Below are 14,885 nucleotides of genomic sequence, written 5' to 3' on the forward strand. Positions count from 1 at the left end.
TGTCTTATGTTGCAGGAACACTGTTCACGGGACTTAACCGTGGCCAAGATTAAACTTGGAAATTGGGAGGGACCCAGAGAAATAACCATAAGCTCTGCATACCTCCCTTATGACTCAACTAATCTGCCCCCATCAGAAGAAGTTGAGAATCTAATTTGCAATGCAAAGAGGAAAGGCGAACACCTAGTCCTTGGAGGAGATGCAGATTCACACCTCACAACATGGGGCAGCATGAACTGCAATGCAAGAGGTGACTCTTTACTAGAGTTTATTATTGGAACTGAGTTGACGATACTAAACCTAGGAAACAAGCCTACATTTATAAATAAAAGTTGTAGGGAGGTAATAGACATTACACTAAGCACTATGCATATTGCAGACTTTATTAAAGACTAGAAGGTGCTGGAGGAACCATCATTGGCAGACCACCAGCACATCCAATTTGCAATAGATGCGAGACTATGTGGGATCAAGATGTACAGAGACCCAAAACAAACTAACTGGGAAAGATTCAGAGAAAATCTAGGGAAGGCTGTACAAAAAATTCCAATTAACTTGAGAGGACAAAAAGAATTGGTTGAGGCAGTGGAACTATTAGAAGAGGCCATTATAGACTCATTCCATGACAACTGTCCTCTCAAAGAAAAGAAAAACACCAAAAAAGTAAGGTGGTGGAACAACAAACTAGCCAAAATGAAAAAAGAGGTTAGGATGTTGTATAGAATGTCATCTAGAAATGGTATGTGGGACGTATCTCATAGGAAATTCACTGAGTATAACCTAGAGATATGGAAAGCAAAAAGAAAATCTTGGAGATTGTTCTGTGGGAAAGTGGAATCACTCACTGAAACAGCAAGGTTCCAGAAGGTTCTGAATGCAACCCATATAAATCAAGTGGAGACACTGGTGAAACCAAATGGGTCATTTACTCAGGTGGGGAGGGACACGCGATACTAATGCGTGTCACTTTCCTGAGGCTGAGGGGATGACAGAAGAAGAAGCGGTTGGAACAGAGACCGGAGCTCGAAGAGCAGACTGGAACTGTACCAACAGAATAATAAAACATAACCATGTAAAATGGGCAATCGATGCGTTTCATCCTATAAAGGCTCTGGGGCCAGATGAGATACTTCCGATACTCGTACAGGGAGGACAGGAGATACTCGTCAATGTCCTGACGGACCTTTTCAGAGCTAGTCTAGCTTTAGGGTACGTGCCGAAATCATGGTCTGAAGCTAAAGCAGTATTCATACCTTAGACTGGAAGATTAAATTTAAGAATTTCAACTTATACCCGTAATGAACTGAGAACAAAAGAGAGGTAACAGGAGATACTGTTGGCGTGTCACTTTCCTGAGGCTGAGGAGATGACAGAAGAAGAAACGGTTGGAACAGAGACTGGAGCTCGAAGAGCAGACTGGAACTGTGCCAACAGAATAAGTTCTTCTTCATCACGCGCCACATCTTTGTCGCCCAAGGTGAGTCTCATTCAGTCATAGCCCAAACTCTCTTTTTCTACACTATTTCAACTTTTATAAATATCTCCTTTTTATACCGCAGATCCTGCATTGAACTGCGAACATTGTAGAAACCTTGGCTCAAAAACTTGGTCTCCACCTTACACGTTACGTTGCAACATAAAAACAATAGACCACAGACAGCAGCACAGCCATGATGTAAAACTAACTTCAAAGTTCTCAGAGGAACATCTTACGCAAATTGAATATTGTAATTCTGTCAAAAGCTCAAAGAAAATGTTCACTACACTCTTAGTTAATAAGCAGATCCATTGAAGTAGCACTCCACCAGTTGGTTTGTAAACTAGAGAAAAACCTAGAATATAAAGAAATTGCACTGGCAGCATTTCTAGATATAGAAAGAGCCTTCAGCAATACAACCTATGACTTTTTTTTTTTTTTTTTTTTGCTATTCGCTTTACGTCACACTGACACAAATATGTCTTACGGCGATGATGGGATGGGAAAGGCCTAGGAATGGGAAGGAAGCAGCTGTGGCCTTAATTAAGGTACAGCCCCAGCATTTGTCTGGTGTGAAAATGGGAAACCACGGAAAACCATCTTCAGGGCTGCCGACAGTGGAGTTCGAACCCACTATCTCCCGATTACTGGATACTGGCCGCACTTTAGCGACTGCAGCTATCGAGCTCTATGATCAAAGCATTGGAAAAGAGCAAGGTGAGTAAAACCATCGTCAAATGGATTAAATCTATGGTAGACGGAAGGAAGATAAAAGCAACCCTCTTTGAAGAAACACTGACAGTTAGGGCCACTTGAGACTGTGCTCAGGGAGGAGTTCTTTCTCCTCTGCTGTGGAACCTTGTGGTGAACAAAATCATAGCTATGCTCAATGAACAAGGTTTTTATACACAAGGATACGCAGATGACCTAGTGATTGTGGTACGAGGTAAGGTGATGAGTTTATCCAGGAGCTCATGCAAAGATCACTTAACCTTGCGAAGAACTGGTGTCGGGAAGAACAACTATCAGTCAATACTGGTCTGCATTTAGGGCAGTCGCCCAGGTGGCAGATTCCCTATCTGTTGTTTTCCTAGCCTTTTCTTAAATGCTTTCAAAGAAATTGGAAATTTATTGAACATCTCCCTTGGTAAGTTATTCCAGTACCTAACTCCCTTTCCTATAAATGAATATTTGCCCCAATTTGTCCTCTTGAATTCCAACTTTAACTTCATATTGTGATTTTCCCTACTTTTAAAAACGCCACCCAAACTTACTTGTCTACTAATGTCATTCCACGCCATCTCTCTACTGACAGCTCGGATATGCTCTATTGGTGGAAGGATGTCTAGTTCCCTCCATGGGAATTTAGAATTTCCATTTGGAATTGCTAGGCGGGCATTAATTCCATTGTGGAGTTTTATCTCCCGTATGCGGTTATCAGACTGTGCCTCATAAATAGGCTTCTGATAGGTTCACCTGCATACACCCCAGCATCAGTGGGTAGGGTCTGACACATCCCACTCTGACGAGTCTAGTGTCGGACCTAAGACGAAATGCTGGTTAATAGAGCAAACGTCTGAAAGGCCATACATCTAATTTTGATCTGACATACCACTTAGTCGAGCAGCTCATCATCTTTCTCCCAAGTCTTCCCAGCCCAAACTTTGCAACATCTTTGTAACGCTATCTTTTGTCGGAAATCACCCAGAACAAATTGAGCTGCCTTTCTTTGGATATTTCCAGTTCTTGAATCAGGTAATCCTGGTGAGGGTCCCATACACTGGAACCATACTCTAGTTGGGATCTTACCAGAAACTTATATGCCCTCTCCTTTACATCCTTACAACCCCTAAACACCCTCATAACTATGTGCAGAGATCTGTCCCCTTTATTTACAATCCCATTTATGTGATTACCCCAATGAAGATCTTTCCTTATATTAACACCTAGATACTTACAATGATCCCCAAAAGGAACTTTCATCCCATCAACGCAGTAATTAAAACTGAGAGGACTTTTCCTATTTGTGAAACTCACATCCTGACTTTTAACCCCGTTTATCAACATACCATTGTCTGCTTGTCCATCTCACAACATTATCGAGGTCACGTTGCAGTTGCTCACAATCTTGTAACTTATTTATTACTCTGTACAGAATAACATCATCTAAACAAGATAACTCTAGTCCCTTTTACAAGAAGGAGAAAATTAGAGGGAAAGAGATCGCCGAAGCTCTTTGGGCAAGATATACATATATGGAAGAACAGGAACTGCACCTAGGTGTAGTGTTAGATAAAAATCTAATCTGGAATCCACATATAGAAAGGAACATAACCCGGGCCAAGAACTTGCTGTATGCATGTAAAAGAGCCGTCGGGAGGACATGGGGCCTAAGACCATCAATGGTAATGTGGATATATATACAATGATCATTTGACCATTGATGGGCTATGCTGCAATCATCTGGTGGCAGAAAGTAAGGCAAGGAAAAGTCGGTAGTAGATTGGATAGCCTACCAAGAATGGCATGCATAGTCATAACTGGGCCTATGAGAACTACGCCGACAGAAGCCTTGAATACTTTACTAGACCTCCAATCACTATGCAATTTCATAAAAGGACAGGCTAGAATGAGTTCATATAGATTGGCACAATCAGAGTGCGGGAATGCACAAAGACCCAATCTAGGACACTGTAAAATTAACAGAGTAATAACAGAGAAAATTCTACACATGCCTTCTGATCATATGACACCAAAGTACAACTTTGAAAAACAGTTTGAGACCCAGATAATAAAAAAAGAAGACTGGGATATCAACAAATGGAATACTGAAAAAGAAGATATAGTGTGGCGGAGTGATGGCTCAAAGACTGGGGATGGCACAGGAGGAGGGATCAACATGGGGAAACCTGAGAGATCAATCCAGATGAGCCTGGGCAAACACACTACAGTCTTTCAAGTGGAAGTGATAGCTATCACAACATGATCTGAAGAAAATCTGAAAATGAACGATAGGAATAAGAACATTTTAATTTTTACGGACAGCCAAGTGGCCATTAAGGCACTAGAATTTGTATTTTTGCTGCTAAGTCCATATTCATGAATATCTCTGTTATCATAGCCAGTACAAAAAATGTATAAGACATAAATGATCGGAAATTTAATTCTATATAACTTAAGTTATGTAGTAGTTATCGACAGGACCACTAATAACATAAATATTTGAGAATTAAATTTTAGGCCTTCCCCTAAACTACCATTTCACTCAGTGTGAATACAATGATTTATGGCCTAGATTGTAATGTCTCATTCCCTGACTTTATATACCAGTTTTCATTAAATTCTCTCCAGCCATTTTCTCGTGATGCGCGTACATACATATAGACAGACAGACAGAGATGACGGAAAATTAAAAGGTACATTTCCTTGTTACTATAGACATGACTGATACCGATCCATCTTTCTCGAAGTCTGCTGTTCAGAAAGTCACGAACATCAACATGGAAATGAGGTGGAGCACCATCCTGTTGGTAGATAAAGTTCATGATGTCGGTCTCCAACTGTGGCATGAGCCAATTCTCCAGTATATCCAGGTAGATGTGCCCTGTAATGGAATTTTCAGAGAAGAAGAAGAAGGGACTGTAAACTTTAAATTTCGAGATGGAACAGAAAACATTGAGCTTGGGAGAGTTACGAACGTGCTGCACACAGGTAGGGGGATTTTCAGTCCCCCAAATTCGTACATTGTGCCTGTTAACTTTACCATTCAGAAAAAATGCTGCCTCATCACTGAAGACAAGGTTGTCACAAAATTCATCTTCCATACGCTCCTGAAAACTTGTACATAACTCAAAACGGTTCACTTTGTCAGCTGGCGACAATGATTGGAGCAGATACAAGCAGTAAGGGGTCGTCTGCAATCTTTCCTTACACCTTTCCAAACGGTCGAACGAGACATGTTCATTTCCCTGCTCACTCGACGAGTTGACTTTCGCTACATGAAAGATTCTCGATGATGAGCATACTCAACTAGTTTGAAGCACACACAACACTAGGCCACACACCACATGCCGTATTGAGAGGTTAACTTCATGGGCACCGCAGTGAATTGCAAATTTTATACCTGACACTGTATCTGTTTTAACCACATCTTCATGTGCCGTCCTAGCTGCCTCTGTGGATCAGCGGTAGAGTTTCGGCCCCCGGATCCCAAGATAGCGGGTTCAAACCCGGCAGAGGTAGTCGGATTTTTGAAGGGCGGAAAAAAGTCCATTCGACACTCCATGTCGTACGATGTCGGCATGTAAAAGATATCTGGTGACACATTTGGTGTTTACCCGACAAAATTAAATAAATCTCAGCCATAGACGCCCAAGAGAGTTTCGGTTTACTCGGTCTGCCATCTAGTGGGGGCCTAGAGTAAAACAGAACGTCGAAATTGACGAGCAGACAGCCAGATGGTGTCAAATTGAAATGTCTGCACACGGTAGCTGAGGCCATACGATTATTATTATTATTATTATTAATATTATTATGTGCCGTCCTGGCAATGTCCAACAACATTTCAGCATGATTTAACAAGCACCATGAGAGCATCTCATTTTATTACGTTGATTGATGTTGAAACACCATCTAACAGTTCATCATCAATCAATCACTACTGATCTGCATTTAGGGCAGTTGCCCAAGTGGCAGATTCCCTATCTGTTGTATTCCTAGCCTTTTCTTAAATGATCTCAAAGAAATTGGAAAATTATTGAACATTTCCCTTGGTAAGTTATTCCAATTCCTAAATCCCCTTCCTATAAATGAATATTTGCCCCAATTTGTCCTCTTGAATTCCAACTTTATCTTCATATTGTGATCTTTCCTACTTTTAAAGACACCACTCAAACTTATTCGTCTACTGATGTCCTCCCACGCCATCTCTCCACAGACAGCTCAGAACATACCACTTATTCGAGCAGCTCGTCTCCTTTCTCCCAGTTCTTCCCAGCCCAAACTTTGCAACATTTTTGTAACACTACTCTTTTGTCGGAAATCACCCAGAACAAATCAAGCTGCTTTTCTTTGGATTTTTTCCTGTACTTGAATCAAGTAATCCTGGTGAGGGTCCCATACACTGGAACCATACTCTAGTTGGCGTCTTACCAGAGACATATTCCCTCTCCTTTACATCCTTACTACAACCCCTAAATACCCTCAAACCATGTGCAGAGATCTGTACCCTTTATTAACAATCATATTTATGTGATTACCCCAATGAAGGTCTTTTCTTATATTAACACCTAGGTACTTACAATGATCCCCAAAAGGAACTTTCAACCCATCAACGCAGTAATTAAATCAGAGAGGACTTTTCCTACTTGTGATACTCACAACCTGACTTTTAACCCCGTTTATCATCATACCATTGCCCACTGTCCATCTCACAACACTATCGAGGTCACCCTGCAGCCGCTCACAATCTTGTAACTTATTTATTACTCTGTACAGAATAACATCATCTGCAAACAGCCTTATCTCTGATTCCACTTCTTTACACATATCATTGATATATATAAGAAAACATAAAGGTCCAATAATACTGCCTTGAGGAATTACCCTCTTAATTATTACAGGGTCAGATAAAGCTTCGCCTACTCTAATTCTCTGAGTTCTATTTTCTAGAAATATAGCCAACCATTCAGTCACTTTTTTTTTTCTAGTCCAATAGCACTCATTTTTGCAAATAGTCTTCTATGATCTACCCTATCAAATGCCTTAGATAGGTCAATCGCAATACAGTCCATTTGGCCTTCTGAATCCAGGATATCTGCTACATCTTGCTGAAATCCTACAAGCTGAGCTTCAGTGGAATAACCTTTCCTAAACCCAAACTGCCTTCTGTCAAACCAGTTATTAATTTCACAAACATGTCTAATATAATCAGAAAAAATGCCTTCCCAAAGCTTACATGCAATGCATGTCAAACTGACTGGCCTGTAATTTTCAGCTTTATGTCTATCACCCTTTCCTCTATATACAGGGGCTACTATAGCAACTCTCCATTCATATGGTATAGCTCCTTCAACCAAACAATAATCAAATAAGTATTTCAGATATGGTACTATATCCCAACCCATTGCCTTTAGCATATCCCCAGAAATCTTATCAATTCCAGCTGCTTTTCTAGTTTTCAACTTTTGTCTTACTGTAAATGTCATTGTCATCATAGGTAAATTTTAATACTTCTTTAGTATTACTCATCTCCCCTAACTGGACATTATCCTTGTAACCAACAATCTTTACATACTGCTGAGTGAATACTTCTGCCTTTTGAAGATCCTCGCATACACACTCCCCTTGTTCATTAATGATTCCTGGAATGTCCTCCTTTGAACCTGTTTCTGCCTTAAAATACCTATACATACCCTTCCATTTTTCACGAAAATTTGTATGACCACCAATTATGCTTGCCATCATGTTGTCCTTAGCTGACTTCTTTGCTAGATTCAATTTCTCCTTACTTCCACAACCATTTCTAACTCTATATCGTTCCAACCTGCACCTCCTTCTTAATCTCTTTACTTCTCTGTTATGATATAGTGGATCTTTACCATTCCTTACCACCTTTAAAGGTACAAACCTATCTTCACATTCCTCAACAATTGCTTTAAACCCATCCCAGAGTCTGTTTACATTTTTATTTACCATTTTCCAGTGATCATAGTTACTTTTAAAATCTCCCTCATGCCTGTTTTGTCAGCCATATGGTACTGCCTAATAGTCCTAATTTTAATACCTTCCTTTCTTTCACATTTATTTTTAACTACGACAAAAACAGCTTCGTGATCACTAATACCATCTTTCCTCTATAGAGCTCATCTGGTTTTATCAGCACCACATCCAAAATATTCTTCCCTCTAGTTGGTTCCATCACTTTCTGAATCAGCTACCCTTCCCATATTAACTTATTTGCCATTTGTTGTTCATGCTTCCTGTCGTTCGTATTACCTTCCCAGTTGACATTTGGTAAATTGAGATCACCTGCTACTATCACATTCCTTTCCATATCATTTCCAACATAGCTGATTATCTTATCAAATAATTCTGAATCAGCATCAGCACTATCCTTTCCCGTTCTGCGTCAGCTGGTGATTATTTACAGCGGCGCCCAATGACTTGCATACGGCTAACACCACTCAAGTAGATTTGGTGATTGACTACGGGATCAACATTTACCAGTTCCCCTTTACACTTGAATTAGTAATGATTAGCAGTGTTAGAACTAACAGTTCTGTGAATATTAAGACATGAAAGAGTCTCGATGATGAGCATACTCAAGATGCAAGAATTTAGAACCTAGTTATTTTCAAATTTACTCATAATTCCATCCCAGTTTTTAATGTCAATTTGTATATATTTGTTTCATTTGTTTTATGTCAATTGTGTGCATGTACAATTTTTTAGTTATTAGATGTTTTACATTAAGGCTGAAGATGGCCAGCCCCGGCCGAAACTAGTCCCTAGTTAATGTAATTTAGAATATTGCATATTATAGTATTGAAAGGTGGACCATTACGACATTAATTTAATAATTATATTGTGACCACCACCATTACTCTTTCCTCACCAGTCAACTTATCATCACTGAGCTGCAGTCACTTTAGTTCGGCCAGTATCCAGTATTCAGGAGATAGTGGGTTCGAACCCCACTGTCGGCAGCCCTGAAGATGGTTTTCCGTGGTTTCCCATTTTCACACCAGGCAAAAGCTGGGGCTGTACCTTAATTAAGGCCATGACCGCTTCCTTCCCACTCCTAGACCTTTCCTGTCCCATTGTCGCCATAAAACCTGTCTGTGTCTGTGAGACATAAAGCAACTTGTAGTAACTTATCATCAAACCTCAGACAGGAAATCAAAAACTCTAATTGCTCAGAACTCATGGCTGCTTTTACTGTCAAATAATTCGTGATTGGTTAAATGTTTGTTTTTCAAGGTTGCTGCCAAGATCAGAGTTCCAATATCATCATCATCATCATCATCCTAAACCATCTCCAGTTTCCCGGGTGTGGTATATGAGCCTCCTCCATCTCATCCTGTCCTTGTACCATTCTTCCTCCACCAACTTGTCCCAATCATGACCTCTCAGCAGTACATCGCTCTTAACTAAATCTATCCATTTCCTTCGTGGCCTTCCCACGGGTCGTCTTCCTTCTACCTTTCTGTCAAATTCCTTCCTTGCAGTTCTGTTTATTGGCATCCTCTTCATGTGACCAAACTACTTCAGTCTTGATATCTGAATCTTATTGAGGAGAGAATCATCTATTCCTACTTCTTCTCTAATTTTCTCATTCCTAATCTTGTCTTTCCTGGTTTTCTGGATCATAGTGCGTAGGAATTTCATTTCAGCTGCCTGAAGTTTGGAATTATCTCTATTGGTTCCAATAAAAGCTTTTAATTCTTCAGTGGAAGTTCTACTCTGAGTGCTCTTTGGATGTTGATATTTTGATCGTTTCCTCATTACTGCCTCATTCGTGTGATTTACTATTAATTGTAACATCTCATCTATGAGAAATAAAGAAAATATCTCTAAGGGCGTAGTGCCATTGATAGAGAACTGAATATGATGAATAATATTTCTTTGAGGTGTATGGGCTGTCTTCCTATAATGCCTATAATGACTCAATTAGCATCTAAAAAAAAAAAAAGAAGTAGTTTATAGAGATACAAAAATCAGATAATGTGCCGATTTCTTGAGTTAAGCGAACGAAGTACCAATGCCCACAAAATTTGTCTGCTCTTGGGCATTGGACCCATATGTTTAATGTATTTCTTCCAGCATGTTTACTTATTTACTGAAAAATACACAACAATAGTAATAATAACTGTTACAGTCAAAATAATATAAAAGAAAATTTTCACATAAATATTTTTTAATATTGATGATGATGATAAATGTTACAAAAAATAAAAAAAGGTGCCATTCACTGACTTATTACATCCAATCATTCTTCTTTTCATGTCCAAGGCACATTGGAGCTGATTGACCAGTAAACAATACATACATTTAAAATATAAATTGATTTACAGTATCTTTGCTATTTTAACAAGAAAAACACTTTAGTAACAATAATGTACATAATTCAACAAAAAAATCACTTATATAAAAATGTAGAAACAACCAAAATTTTACAGAATTAACAACAACAACAACAACAACATATTTTTTCCCTTTGCATATATAATTTCAAGCATTCACTCAGTTACATTTATTTTATATCCTTTTCTTGTGACTAGGTGTTAGAAAGAGCCCATTAAACCATAGTATTTACAGGCATATAAATCTTTGGTTAATAGGAAGACCATTCCAGAAATAAAACAAAAAAATTCATTGTCTTAGTTAAGTTTTTAAAACAAGCATTATTACTTTAATAATCTTTGGTAATAGTGACATTAATTGGCATTAAATTAAAGCTTAATTAACCTGTAAAGCACTTTTTCACAAAGTTTAATGCTAACACAATTTTAAAATATAATATAGTTTATTATAAATTGTATTAAATCTGAAAATAAATCAGTCATCATTCTTTTTTATTGTGTTGTTGATACAAAAGAGGGAAAGTAGAACAATGTGTATATTCTGTAGGAGTTTGTACTTCTTTATATGTCTGAAGTTAGTAATTGATTTTTATCTCTATAGAACAGGTTTGTTGTTTTTTTTTAATATGAAACAATGACCCATGGATTGCTTTGTTTACTGAAGAGCTGTACATGCCTGTCTGAATAGCTCAGTTGGTTAGTCCTTGTCTTTCTGAGCTCAAATTTGCAGATTCAAATCCAACTCAGGTCGGTGGCCTTAGCAACTCTGTGTTGTTGGCTTCTGGCACATTAAAGAACTCCTGCAGGACAAAATTTCGACACCCTGGTGTCCAGTTAAGAATTAGCATTTAAAATGGGCGTAAAGCAAATAACATTATTATTAGACCTGTTCCTTTATAAGCTACTGAAATAAATTTTCTGTCCATGGGCAGTGGCAATATTCACCATGTATACTGGCACATCATTATCTTAAAAATGTATGATACTAGTATCAGTATAACATTCAAAAGCTGCTCTTACACACTTTTCATCACATAAACTGGAACTGTATTTTAATGAGATTATATCCAATTTATAAAATAATTTCATTAATTTAATTTATAAGTTAAATAAATAATGTTCTATTTTCTCAATAATTTCATACTGCAGACCTTTGTAATGTAGATGAATTGCTGGTAAATTATTCACCATATTAGATATAACAGTGGGTAGATATGGTTACAGAAGAAGAAAACCTATCCACTTACTAAGTGCAGCATCATGGGAGTAGGTGTGATCGATTTTGTGGCGACCAGGCTGACATATGGTTATGAAGGGTACTTGTTTTGGTTGCTTGGGGAATCTGACGACAGAGTTCATGGCTCAAGAGTTCTAGCATTCAACCAATTGGGTGGCATAACCCTTAGCTGTACAGGTGTTCCTCAGGTTGTCATTGCAGGAGTTAAAGGCTTTAGGGGTTAAACAACTCCAAATGCCATAGATGGTAAGGATAAATGGTACTAATTAATTAACTAACTATACAAGTTTTCTTTCCATACCATGAACGAATACAGTGGGTCTCTTAGAGGGTAACACCCTCTTTCAGACCAGGGAGATTTGTGGGGGTGATTTGAGGTGCAGAGAAGGTGAGGGGGTGGTGGCCAGGGTCTACAAAAGGATCTGTCCCAGCATTCACCTTAGTGCAGGGGAATGGAAAACCAAGGAAAACCATGCTCAAGACAGCCTCTCCACCTCCTGAATGTAGAGCTGCAAGGCTAGCCAAAACTAACTGCTGTTAAACTGAAGCCTACTCTACTTGGTGCTGAACTGTAGAAATAGTTTTTTGTAATATGGGTGAAAACTGTTCTAGTGGAGATATTACTGATGATTGGTGGGTTTGATATGTACTATAATATGAGTATTGATTCTGCCATCCTGGAGGTGGAGGTCAATGTCAAGGAAAGTAATAGAAATGGGGGAGATCTTCCAGCTGAAATGGATCCTGTAATTAGAGTTGAGGCAGTGCAAGAATGAGTCAAGAAGGTTTGTTGCAATGCCATGGGAGAAAGATATAATTGGCAATTGACAATTTTCCAAGAGTAGGGTGGCATCCTGGTATCCATAGTGGTGTTATGAATCTGGTGGAATAATTGCTCCTTTTAAGTAGGAAAGGTTTCTAGGATGTACAGTTGAGTCTCAGTATTTTGGGTCTTGATAGTTCAATATTCCTGTAAATCTAAGCTGAAAAACTTGAATGAACAAATATAATAAATCATCAGTTTTCAGTGTGCAGATGCTTTTACGAGGTGAAAGCTGAACACAACACACAGGAGACTGACCTTGAACACAGTATGGTAGTTTCCCCATCCATACCCCTCTCCCCCATTCCCTCCTCCTTACCTACATTGCACCATGTTCTAAAGTAAGTCAGTCAGGTCTTTGATTGTATTGTTTTTGTATGTGGTTGTGGTTCATTACATTTGATTGAGCAGTTAATGTTCTGTTTTTATTCATTATGAGTGTTGACAAAAGTACAAAACACATGAGGAAATTTGTACCTTAAAAGTGAAGATGAGGATTTTAAGAAGACTTGACAAGTGCAAGACAATTCAAAAACTTGCCATGGAATACAATGTTGATAAGATCTCAGTCAGTGATTGGTGATAAAACAGAAATAAACCTGAAACATTTTCATCTAACAAGTGCTTTGATAAATCTTTCGACTGAAAGTTATTGAAAAAAAAAAAATCTGAGAACATAAAAACGAGTGAGGACTGTACTTGTGGTTTATTCAGCAAAGGCAAAATGGAAGCCTGCTTTCAGGGCCAATCCTTCAGGAAAAGCTTTTGATGTTTAGAAACCAGTTGAAGGAAGGAAATGCTTATTTCATTGTGAGTGTAGGCTGGTTGAACAAGTGGAAAGAGGTATGGTGTATGGCAACTACAGGTGTGTATAGAATTTCAAGAACTTGTGAAAAATGAGAACACCTGACCAGCATTATAACTCTGATGAAATGGGGCTCAACTTCAAAATGTTATGGTTCAAAACACTCACTTCGCACAAAGAAAAAAGTTCTCCAGGTCTTACTGTGTCCAACGCTTTGGGAAATCATAAGCTTAAACTTGTTATTGGAAACGAAAGCGACTTTCAACCTATTAGGTCGTGTTGCGTACATATAGTACGTGATGAAGAGATGTTAAGTACAGAACAAAAATGGCCAACCAGACACCAGTGGGTTCGGATGTACTATATGTACGTAACACGACCTAATAGGTTGAAAGTCGCTTTCGATTACAATGTGGTCGTGAAAATTCAATATTCATTGTTATTGGAAAGTTGGCTAAGCCTACAGTATTTCAACATATTTCCATGGTAGCATTGCCTGTTGCCTATAGACTTAAAAAAATGTGTTGATAGACCAGGGAATATTCAAGATTTTTTTTTTAATGATATTGTACCACAGGTGAAAATGTTTCCAAATGAAAAAGGTTTGCTATTTAAAGCAATTTTAACACTGGACAATGCGGGCTCACACCCAAGTGAAGATGAACTACAGAATGACGATATCTGTGCCTTAGTGTTGCTGCCTAACGTCACTAGTTTAAATCAGCCTATGGATCAGGGAGTTCTGGAATGCCTCAAACTATATTGCCAACAGATCGCGTTTACAAGTCACTAAAAACCAGCAGAACCATCGCTAGAAAATCACTAAAGTAGGTATAAATAATCTATTAATACTACCTACTGTATTTAAAATCCTAAGAAATTAAAGTTCTGAAATAGGGAAGCAATTTTGCAATAAATCAAGAATTCACAAAAGAGAAATTACATACCTCAGGCAGTTTGTGAGACCCTATACTGTACAGTATTTTCAATGCAGTTTGTACAATGAAGTATTGTTTCAACTCTTACGCACTGTAGACCTGTACTTTATCCATGCATGTTGACATGGTAAGTTACTGCTCTACATGTGTTTCCTATATGTATATATGGTTTAATTCTTAGTACTGAATATAAATATTCAGAAGAATTAGCAGAAATCAGATTATAAAATAATTGCATTTTTGAAAAGCTTAAAAATTTAAAAGAGATTGAACTAGAAACTTTGAAAGTGTTTTGTGGTAACAATGTAAATATGTAATTAATAGCATAATATCACCCTTTTATTCAAGAAGATTAATGATGGAACTGAAAATGGAATGAGCCTTCTTTAACACTTGCATCCTCATGGCATAAACATTTTCTAATAGCTTATAAAACATTATATGGCTTCTCATCTGATTCCAGCAATTAAAGCTTATATATAGAAATATTAGTTAGTCTTACTGCTTCAGTTATTTTCATGT

The sequence above is a fragment of the Anabrus simplex genome, chromosome 1 (genome assembly GCF_040414725.1).
Source record: "Anabrus simplex isolate iqAnaSimp1 chromosome 1, ASM4041472v1, whole genome shotgun sequence".
NCBI classification, from domain to species: domain Eukaryota; kingdom Metazoa; phylum Arthropoda; class Insecta; order Orthoptera; family Tettigoniidae; genus Anabrus; species Anabrus simplex.